Below are 11,109 nucleotides of genomic sequence, written 5' to 3' on the forward strand. Positions count from 1 at the left end.
ATAGATAGCTAAGCTTACCTCTGGAAATGGAGCAGTTCTTGCAGAAGTTAAGAAGCAATTTATTTTATTGCTCACTTTTCTTATAATAAAAATATATTCATGTATTACTTGTGAAATTGAAAATGAATAAAAAAGGAAAAACATACATATATAGATTTCTGATCATATGGCTACTTGTGAAACAGTGCGAATGGCCCAGCCTCCAACACCAAATACTATAATCCTTTCTTCTGAAAGCTCAAGGCAAGAAAAAGTTTATTCCCTTAATCAGACTATAAATCTCTACTGTCTGACACAGTAGCTACCAGCCTCACTGGGCTGCTGAGTACTTGAAATGTGGCTGGCCTGAGTGGAAAACAGCTCTATGTATAAAATACAATCCAGATTTCTAAGTATTAAAAAAAGAATATATCAATAATTTTTATGTCGATTACATGTTAAAGCAATAACAAAACCATAACATTTGAGAAGTACTGAGTTAAATAAAATAGGCTATTAAGTTCATCTGTTTTATTTTGCTTTTTTTTCCCATGTGGCTACTGGAAAATTTAGAACTATGTGGCTTATCTTCCTGTTGGGCAGTGCTACTATAATCTTTCGACCACAGAAATCAATAGTGTTTTATTTTTCTTTATTTCTATGAAATTTGGCACAGTGATTGGCAGAGAGAGGGCACTTAGTTACTGTTTACAGGCTTATTGAACAAAACAAAGTAATGAGGAGTATTACCCATCTTGCTCCCTGTTTGCCTGAGGCCCTGGGAAGCTCAGCTAAGTTTCTTGTTCAGTTGAGTTCCTGGGACCCATCCCTGGCCCAGATCAGCTCTCCATGGGTGGGGGAGGCTTATCCTGTAGAATTCAGGATTGTTTCTAGAGCCCTGAAGACAGGAAAGTGAGAGCATCATAGCCCCATCTTCCACATACACCCTTTCTCCTATAAACTGAGGACCAAGTGGTCCAGTGGACAAGTAGAGGTAAACTTAGTGAGAGCAACCATTTAACCTTGTTTACATTTTTCTAAACAAACTGCCTGTGTGGCCACTGGATCCACACAACACTGAGTATGGATTTAAATCCTTGCATTTGGGGCCTGACAAAATCTTTCAGATTGAATGATGCTTTGGTGAAACTCCAGGTTTTTTCACTCAGCAAAACTTTTCAAAGCGTCTGTTCAGGGTGGCGTAGTGTTTAGGCTCACAGAGTTGATACAGACATCCTGGGTCCACATCCCTGGTCTGGTTGTTTGCTAGCTATGTGACCTTGGTTATCTCATGTAAAATAGGCTGAAAATCATAATAAACCCACCCCATGGGATGACCGAGATTAAATGAATTAATACAGGCAGAGTGCCTAGCACATAGTAAAGCATCTAGAACATGTTAAGTGCTCAATTGGCATTCATTTTATTGCTTGGATCCACTGCCTGTGCTATGTCCTGGGGACATTGATGAATTTGATTCAGCTCCTGCCCTCAGGAGCTCATAGCTGGGGGTGAGGGACTGGGACACAGGTAAGTAAGTGTGATAAGTACCCTGTCATGACAGGGACAATAGAGACTGAGGAGGGCAAGGTGTTGGAAAAGATGTCACAGAGCTCCAATCCTTGAGCTGAGGCTCACAAAACACTCAGGTGTTTGCCAGACCAGCTGACATATCAGGCAGAATGAATGGGCTGAACCCTTTAGGAGCAAAAGAAGGACCCTCCTCCCCGAATTATAAAGATAGTTTTTTCTTCTGATTCAAAAAATAAACTACGTTAATAAAAAAAAATGTTGAAAAGGATAAAGAAGCAAGTAAGAACAACAGTGTTCTGGTTAAGCCATGTAAACATTTTGGGGTACATGCTTCCAGATTCCTTCTTAGGCAGCGAGATGTACTGTCAAGAACGTGTGCACCTGCAATGTCACACAGGTGGAATCACCACAATGCACGGGTGCCATGAAGGATGTGGGTGCCACACCAGGAGGGTGCCAAGACGGTGGACAGCTTGGTCAGAGGTGAGACAGTGGGAAAATATGGAGCCAGCTCAATTTGTCTCATATCCCACTTATAAGCTCTGCGATCTCAGGCAAGTCACTTAACCTTTCTGAGCTCAGATTCTTCATCTGAGAAGTGGAGAAACTGTCATTAACCTGGATGAAAAAGGGGTGCTGGGATCAATCATAAATTCCTAACTGGGCAGATCATAGTGGATAGTCACACCCCTTTAGTGAAAGGTTTTAAGCTAGCCCTGTCCATTGCTCTTGTGCAACGAAGTTAGCACACCTTTGAAATGCCAGAAGTAATACCTCTTGATCATGTAACCTCCTTCAAGAGAGAACATGATTTTGTTAATTTTCCTGTAATCCTAACCCCACTTTGCTTTCTCCCACCTTCATGTAATCTTCCTTAAATTCCTTCCCTCATTCCAAAAACATAAAAGAGACTGCAAACTGTTATTCTCCAGAGCATTTTAGATCTTGCTTTCTGGCGATTGTCATTTTGGGCTCAAATAAACGCATAAAAATTCTCTACAGGTTTGGACATTTCTTATGTTAACAACTTCATAGGATTTCTATTGTTGAATTAGTATCTTTAAAGCACTCAGCATAGCACATGGAAAGTGTTCGTAAAATAGGACAGATTATCACTGCTTTTAGTGCAAATAAACAACTTGGCATTTAGGTTTACAGTAATCTTCAGCATTTTTGGTTAGAGTGAGTCACCTCACCAAGTACTACCCAACACCAACACATGGGCTCTCCTCTCTGCTCTTTGTGGAACACACACATCAGGCACAATTTGACTATAAGCAAAAGGGCTATACTACTGCAATGTACAGGGCAGAGAAACTTCCTTAGAGGAAAGACGTGAGAATAATTGGGCCAGAGATCAGATCGCTGAAGCAGAAAGATGCCACCAAAGGAAAGAAAAAGACCATGGAGGTCCCAAACCATCAGGCTTCCTCCAGGGATGTGGGGTCAAGGTCTGGCCTGAAGAGGTGGGGCCCAAGGACAATTATAACAAGAACCTGCCAAGAACTAGTGAGCACTAGGCTGGGGAGAGCAGTGTAGGGGGGAGGGGCAGGTAAGAAACACCAGCTGGAGTGTCGGGGAACACAGCTGCTGTACCCAGCAGTACGTTTGTGCAGTTTAATTTTAGAATGCGGAAATTCCACTTTTCATAAATTGGCTCTCCCAAATCGCTGCATACTTCACTCTCTGGCAGCAATGACTGGCAACTACAGCACCTTGGTCACCCTCATTCCCAAAAAAAAGGTGGTGCTGCTGCTCCACCCAGACCACACTCCTTACCCCTTCAACTAGTCCACGAACCAAGCAGGCATCTTTGGTGACTCATTCCAGAGGCTGAGAATATGGGATAGATATAGCTGGGGAGGTAGAATTGCTCCACAGAAACAAAAGGCAGGAGGCTGGCTTCCAGTGAAACCCACACATAAGGGACTGAATTTACTGTGACTCCACAGAGGTGACCAGAGGACAGGAACAAGATGGTAACAAGCCAGTGCTACCAACCGCCCAGCTCCCTGCCCAGAGCAAGGCGTGTGAACAGGAGGCTAGTTAGCTTGGAGACAAAGGGGGAAAGGTAAGAGCCAAGGGCTGGCATGCAGCCAATGCTGCTCAGGGACAGGAGCCAGGCCTAGGGTATGATGGGGCTGGCTCTTAACAAAGCGGGCTTTTTCTTAGAGATGACTGTTTTGGGCTTTTGTAGAGAGAAGCCATTAGAACCCTCTAATCTAGTTCTCCAGACCTTGATTCCACAGGCTCGGAAGGCCTGGGGTTCTGGCTCCAAGTGAACTCTGTTAGCTTTGTGCTTCTGCAGAGAGACAATGGACATCTCTGCCTTGTAAATGCTGCAGATCTCGACACAGTTCTCCAGCACTGGGGAGGAATCTGAGCAATGGAACTCACCTGCCTCCACTGCTGGGGGGGGGGGAACGTAAATTAGCACAGAGGCTTTGGAAAGTTTTTTATCCTGAGGAATGTTGATTTTGCACCCCAAGCCCCAGCAATTCCACTCCTGGGTATATAGCCTACGAACCGATCTTCAAAATTTTGTGCTCACATTCTCCCTTACAAGAATGTGAAGGCTGCAATTTTCCTTTGTATAGTCTAAATTATGTAGACCTTTAACATATGTAGAACTTTTCACCATGTTTAAATAAACTTGCAAAGACTATAATTTCCAGCATTATCATAAAGTCAACACTTTAAAATAAAGCAGTTAGTCACTCTTTCAAATGTCTCCATAAGAATATACATGCCACAGTAATTTGATACCCACAACTATCCACTTAAAAAATACACAAATTTTTCTTGAACGGTTGCACATTTTACAGTGTTCTATTTTCTCTTTGAACTTACATTTCCACTCCGCACAGGCCTAGGAATGTCTTCATGCACCCGGGTAAATGCAGAGTCCCCGTGGAGTAGATCTGTGACCTCTGCCCTCCCTGTCCACTCTCCTTGCCCTGGTTGGCTGAATTAACTTGGGTCTGGTCTAGCTGGGTGATTGTCCAGGAAGATCCCAAACTAGCTGGATGTTTTCCCAGCTCAGTGACCCATTGAGATTTAGTTTCTTTCCATTGTCCTTTGTTTACTCATCAGGAAAGTTCTAAACCAGGGTGCTAGCACACAGGAGCACAAGTGCTTCTAGCCCTAACACTCTTAAAAGGTCACTACTTATGTAAACATCGAGGAATTTCACATACTAATCACTACATAGATCAATAGCTTACCAAGTACTAGGAACTGTGCTGAGTACTTTATATGCATTATTGCCCCATATTCTTCATGATGCAATCTAACCTATTTACCATACTGTTAACTCATTTTACCAACAAAAAGAAATTGCCTTTTGAGACTAAAAATTTAGTCCCCTAAATAAAATTACTTAACATCCAGGAATTTAAAGGGTTAGGCAATATCATTTTCCAGATGTTATTGATAATTTTCTTCCAACAAGAAACCACAGTTGAAGAGAAGTTAAGATGTGAATATCTTAATTGTATTGATACTTGTTGAGAAGATAGTAACTAGGCGCCAGGCCATTTTTAAAACTATTTCTGTAAAGCGACTTTGAATCAACTAAAATCACAACAGGATAGTAGGTAAGTGGAATAAATGGTCGGGGACCAAACGTGTTTCAAGATACCAAGTTCGGTTCAGTCCCATCACAAAGATGGAATTTCGCAGAACTGGACAGTTTGGAAGAGGAGCCGCTAGAGGGTAGCAGAGCGCAGCGGACCGGACTGCTCCCTAGAAACACAGCCTCCGTCCGGTTGTCGAGTGAACTCAAAAAGCCTGGCAGAGAACACATCACAGTGCTCACCACAGAGCCCACAGCTTCTCACATAGGGAAAGGAAGGCAGGTGCCCAGACTAACTCTGTTCAATAGAAATACATACATAACTTCAAGTTTTCCAGTAGTCATTTATAAAAGGAAAAAAATTAATTTTAATATTTTTACTCAACCATAGACCTAAAATATCATTTTAACATGTAATTAATAGAAAAATTATTAAGCTATCCTACTTTTTTTGGTATTAAATCTGAAATAAGTTATGTATTTTCTATTTACAGCACTTCTCAATTTTACATTGAGAAGTATAGCCACTTGTGACTATAAACATTCAACCTCCAGCAAGTAAGTACTCCCTTCAGGACAAGGGCCTTAGGAGGATTCCAGTATCCTGTGGGGAGCAAGGTCAGGCCAAGGACCTCTCCTGGCCCTACCTATAGCCTTGTCCAACAGCCACCAAACACCTGCAAATATTTCTGCCAGGATGCTGCTCTCTCTTTCATCTCTCAGGCCCCCTCTCTGCTGTACCAGAGCTGTTTTCTAAAATGCTTTCTAAAATTCCAAGATTAGGAAACTTTCATGGCTCCTTCTGTCCCCTGTGCTCCCCTGTGATCTGAGACCAGAGCTGTTCAGGTTTGAGGAGGTTTTCTGTTTTAGATTGCCTCACTTCAAAAGAGCGCAACGATTGGGAAGATGACAATAATAACTTGATTCTAGATCCAGTTTCCCATCGAGAAAGGCAGATAGGCAGAGAGGTGAGAGCAGGCTGTGGTCTCTCCAAGGCTAGTGTGGATCCCAGCTATGGTGGCCATTAGGAAATGGCTTAAGAGTCTCTTGCTGCCTCAGTTCCCTCATTCATAAAATGGGGATGATAATAGCAGTTACCCAACAGGCTTGTTGTGAGGATCAGACAGGATACTTGAAGTTGTGCTTACCATATAGTAAAATCTAAATAAATGTTAACTCTTAAAAATCAACATTTGCGTAACTGCATTTCAACACTTTCAAACAATTATTATTTGGCAAAATGTGTAAACTACTGCCAGCCACTGTGCTGGGCCTGGCATTGCTCTGATCAAAACTTTGTGGTGCCTGAATCAGTCTGTTATAACGTTGCCTCCTGTCACCTTCAACCAAACAATGAATCTCATCATCACCAGTCTGCCAACTAATGTTTTTAAACAACATACAGAAAAATATTATCAATTAAAATACCTTTGAAAAAGATTTAGTTATTCACTAATAAATGGCTAATGCTTGTTGAATGCTTACAAAATGTCAGGTGTTTTTTCCTTTTTAAGCATACTTTAACACATTTAATTACACAACTTCATGATTTATATTCTGTATTTTATAGATCAGGCAACAGTTCATACAGCTAGGAAGCGGCAGAAGTAAGATTCTAATCCAGACAGTCTGGCTCCTGAGTCTAAGTGTGGACACCCCTCTTCTACTTTTGATCAGCAAAATCTATTCCTTCAATCCTTAGATCTTACCTCAAAAGCTCTCATCTCTGTAAAGTCCTTTCAGCCACTCCAGCCCACCCCACCCCACCATGTATTCCCAGGCCTGTGTTCCCAGGCACTTGGTTCGGGCCTCCTTGCACCTGTCATGTGACATCTCCCTGAGTTATCCTGGAATCTAGTTCCTCACAGTCAGCCTCCTGACTGGTGACAAGGCCCAGACCAAAGATAGGGAGTCTGACAGGCCAAGGTTTGATTTCTGGCTCTGTCGCCTACTTCACGGTGCCTTAAACAAAAGGCTTGATTCAGTACCTCATGGGTGTCATGAGTGCTCTTGGCAATATGTGTAAAGTTTCTGACACATAGTAGATGTTTCATAAGTCATGGTTTCTTATCATCAAAGACAATGACTGCTATATTTTTCTTTGAATTAAACAATAAGATAGTTTCTTTACAATCATGAAATGACATAATCAGTAAATTGATAAAGAAAGCAATTTGGCTACCACCTAAAATGCTTTACATATACTTGCCCTTTGACCCAGAAATTTCACTTCTTGGGAATTACCTACAAATGTATTCCCATATGTGAGAAATTATACATGCACAAGATATTCATTTTAGCAAAAAATTGGAAGGCACCAAAATGTCCAACACTAGGGAATTGTTTTTAAAAAATTGCAGTGTACCCATCAGATGAAATGCTATGAAATCAGGAATGACATAGCTCTATGTACAGTGGCATGAACCACTTTCCAGAGTTTAAAAAAAAAAAAAAAGCGGCGTAGAACAGTGTGGAAAATGTTACAATTTGTGCAAAAACTAAAGAGAAAGGCTATATATATAAGTACCTACTGCACACTGAGTATCTCTGGAAAGAAACGCCAAAAACTGCTTTTGGACGTTGTCTCTGTGTAGGGGCTGCCAAGCTGGGCTCCAGACATGGGAAGAAGGCTGATTTCTCACTGACTCCCCTTTTTTGAATGTTGTATGACGTGTATGTACATTGATTAAATTTTTAATTAATTTAAAAAATGAACACCTGAAGATATTCAATCTCAGTGGTAACATTTTTCCAAAGATGACATACAGATAACCAACAGATATATGAAAAGATACTCGACATTACTAAACATCAGGAAAATGCAAATCAAAACACAATGAGTCTATGGCCATGCCACCCTGAACACGCCCAATCCCATCTGATCTCGGAAGCTAAGCAGGGTGGGGCCTGGTTAGTACTTGGATGTGGAGACCACCTAGGAAGACCGGGTGCCTTAGCGGAGGTGGGGGTTGGGGTGGGGGGGGGATTTCTCACCATATACACACAAAAAAGGGTAACTATGTGAGGTGATAATGTGTTAACTAATCTTATTGTGGTCATCATTTTGCAAATAAACATATACCAAGTCGTCACACTGAATACCTTAAACTTGCACAATGTCATATTTCAATTATATTTCATTAGCAAAGCTGGGTAAAAAATCTCATTCATAATAAAGGAAAGACAAATTAAAACAATGAGATTATACTTTTCACCCATCAGATTGGCCAGCATTTTCATGTCTGGTGTCAAATGTTGGTTCACGCTGGTCCTACCATACCTTGTTAGTGGCAGAGTAAACTAACTTTCAAACAACTTCGTTATATCTAGTAAAATGTACTTGCCCTATGACCACACAATTCCACTTTCCAGTGTCAGTTCAAAGCCAAAGGTAGAACCACGTCCTGCCATAGCTGGACATGAGCTCTGAAGCGGCGGCGGCAGCAGCAGCAGCAGGTACCTCTGCAGGGGGCTGGGACCAGACAGGGGTGCTGGTCAAAGGAGACTGGACTTGCTGTACTGTTTCCATTTTTTTTTTTTTTAATACAAGGAGAATGTCTTCATTCAATACTTATATAATTAAAAGTTTAAAATTCAAAATATTTTACAAACATAGTTCTCAGGAAATGTGTGGGAAAAGAAAAAAAAATGAGAGGAAAAAACATTTCAGTTGCCTAAGGTAACCATCTTGACGTTTTAGTCATTTTTTTCCTCCATTGTTTTTAGCGCGTAGTTTACCCCTGTGCAGTGTTGAGAAGGCACACAATTTTGTATTCTATTTTCCTCATTAACTTCATAACTCAGCCTTGGCTAACATCTGTGACAGGTCTAAGATCTTTCTCAATGGCCTGAGGAAAGGAAGGCAGGTGGGCAGGGGGTAAGAGGTGGAGGTGGTATGGAGGGTTCTGTGTGGTCTAGGTACCCACAGGGAGAGTTTCTCAGCCTCGGCACTCTTGACATTTTGGTCTGGATAACAACTGGTAATGAGGAGCTGTCTTGTGCACTGCAGGATGACATTTAGCAGCATCCCTGGCGCCTCTATCCACTAAATGCTGGTAGCAACACCCCATCCCCAACTATGACAACCAAAAATGTCTCCAAACATTGCCAAAAGTCACCTGGAGGTAGGGTTGCTAGATTTAACTAATAAAAATAGAGGACACCCAGTTTAAATTTGAATTTGGATTTCAGATAAACACCAAATAACTTTTTTAGTATAAATATGACTCAAAGAAGATACTGGCTGGGAGAGATACTTATATTGAAAATTTTCTTGTTTATCTGAAACTCAAATCGAACTGAGTGGCCTATATCTTATCTGGCAAAACCTAGGGGTGGCAGTGGAGGGGTTGCCCTCCTTCGACAGCCTCCGCCACAGGGTGCCAGACATAAAGGAGAAGATAGAAGAGATCCTTGCTTGCTTCGTGGGGCTTACAGTCTCATCATGGAGGACAAACAGCAGGATGCTGTGCTGGGAAGAGCCACTAAGCTCCCTCAGGTGCCTGGCTGGTTGGGCCCTTCAATTCCCATTCTGCTTCTCCCTCCTCTTCCAACTCAAACTGCTACCCCAAGGGTTTCCGTGACCTATTCACACTCTGTCTTCCACAGGCAGAAGTCACTGAAACCCAAAGAACAATGCTGAGCCCCCCTCCAGTGGGCAGGTATAAAAGGCCAGCGGCCTCCTGGGGTCCAAATCTCCCCAAGAAGCACACCTTAGTGTCCAAGAGAGCTTTGAAGGGAGGCTCATGGGGCCTCCTACACCCAGGGTTTGGGGAGGTGAGGGCCCTGGGGGGTGGGCCCACCTTGCCTGGGGGAGGGGAACAGACTCAGAAGCTGGAGGCAGTGGGTGAGACTACTCAGCCATTTGATAAAGTTTATTGAGCACTCACTGTATGCCGGGAGTTGTACTAGATGCTGGGAAGGCATCAGTCATGAGGCTGAACGGGTCTCTGTTCAGCTGGACGGGTATGGAAGGTGCAGGCAGGATGCATCAGAACCAGCAAGCAGAGGGCATCCCAAGGACCAGCCTGCTGGGTCTGGAGGGCAGAGGGGTGATCCAGTGGGTGGTGAGTAACATATGCAGAGTCCAAGGTGCCTGAGACATCCAGGACAGATGTCCAAGAGGAAAAACATCTGTGTGCCTGGCCTTGGGAGAGAAATGTGGGCAGAAGCCCTGGGGCAGAGGAGGCAAGAGGTGGTAAGAGAGAGAAGAAGGTAAGGACAGAGACTGGGAGCTTGGTGTGCAGGGTCAATGAAGGAGACTTAGAAGAAGCGGTCAGAGGGATTGGCATTGGGAAGCCAGTGGCACAGAGCTCCCAGCTGGGGATGGCAATGGAGGACACCGAGGACACTAGTCAGCACAGTTCTGGGCTTCACACTTTAGGATGAACATTCACGGACAGAGAAGATCCAGAGGAGAACCAGGTGTCGTTAGGTGAAATGTTTGAATGAACTGGGGAGGCCAGCATGAGAAGGGAGTCTCCCAAGGCCATGAGCCACCATAGCTGCAGCCCCTCAGACTCAGGGTGTCTGGAGTGGAAACACAGGAACACCCTCTGCCTCTTGCTCACTTTGCTCCAATCCAGCTGGTCCCTGTGCTGGTCCTTGGGCATGTCAGAGGGCTCCTACCTCAGGGCCTTTGCACCTGCTCTTTCCGCTGCCTAAACACATCCCCAGTATATCCTCATCTCCTTTAGGCTCTTACTCACATGTTATCTTCTCCATTACGCCTTCCTTAACAATCAGTGTGAAATAGCAACACCCTTCCGAGCATTACCTAGTTCCCTACTGTATTTTTTTCCATAGCACATTTATCACTGTCTAATAAAACCCATATTAAATCTAAGAATCTTTTGGTGTGATCTGAGTGGATACTGTGTTCACATGGTTCAAGATTCAAAGCTGTGCCCACTCTTTTGCTATTACAAATAGCACTACAATCAACAACCTTGTGCCTACATCATTTTACGGTGCAGATGAAGCTCTACCCTAAAGTCCCAGAAGCCCAGAAGTGGCATTGCTGG

General features: G+C 43.2%; 1 pseudogene; it reads left to right on the forward strand.

Moving 5' to 3' along the window:
• Positions 1-7,926: 7,926 nt before the first annotated feature.
• LOC118603458 lies at positions 7,927-8,046 on the forward strand (annotated as a pseudogene).
• Positions 8,047-11,109: the final 3,063 nt, after the last annotated feature.

This window comes from Rousettus aegyptiacus, unplaced genomic scaffold, assembly GCF_014176215.1.
Source record: "Rousettus aegyptiacus isolate mRouAeg1 unplaced genomic scaffold, mRouAeg1.p scaffold_m13_p_5, whole genome shotgun sequence".
Taxonomy (NCBI): Eukaryota; Metazoa; Chordata; class Mammalia; order Chiroptera; family Pteropodidae; genus Rousettus; species Rousettus aegyptiacus.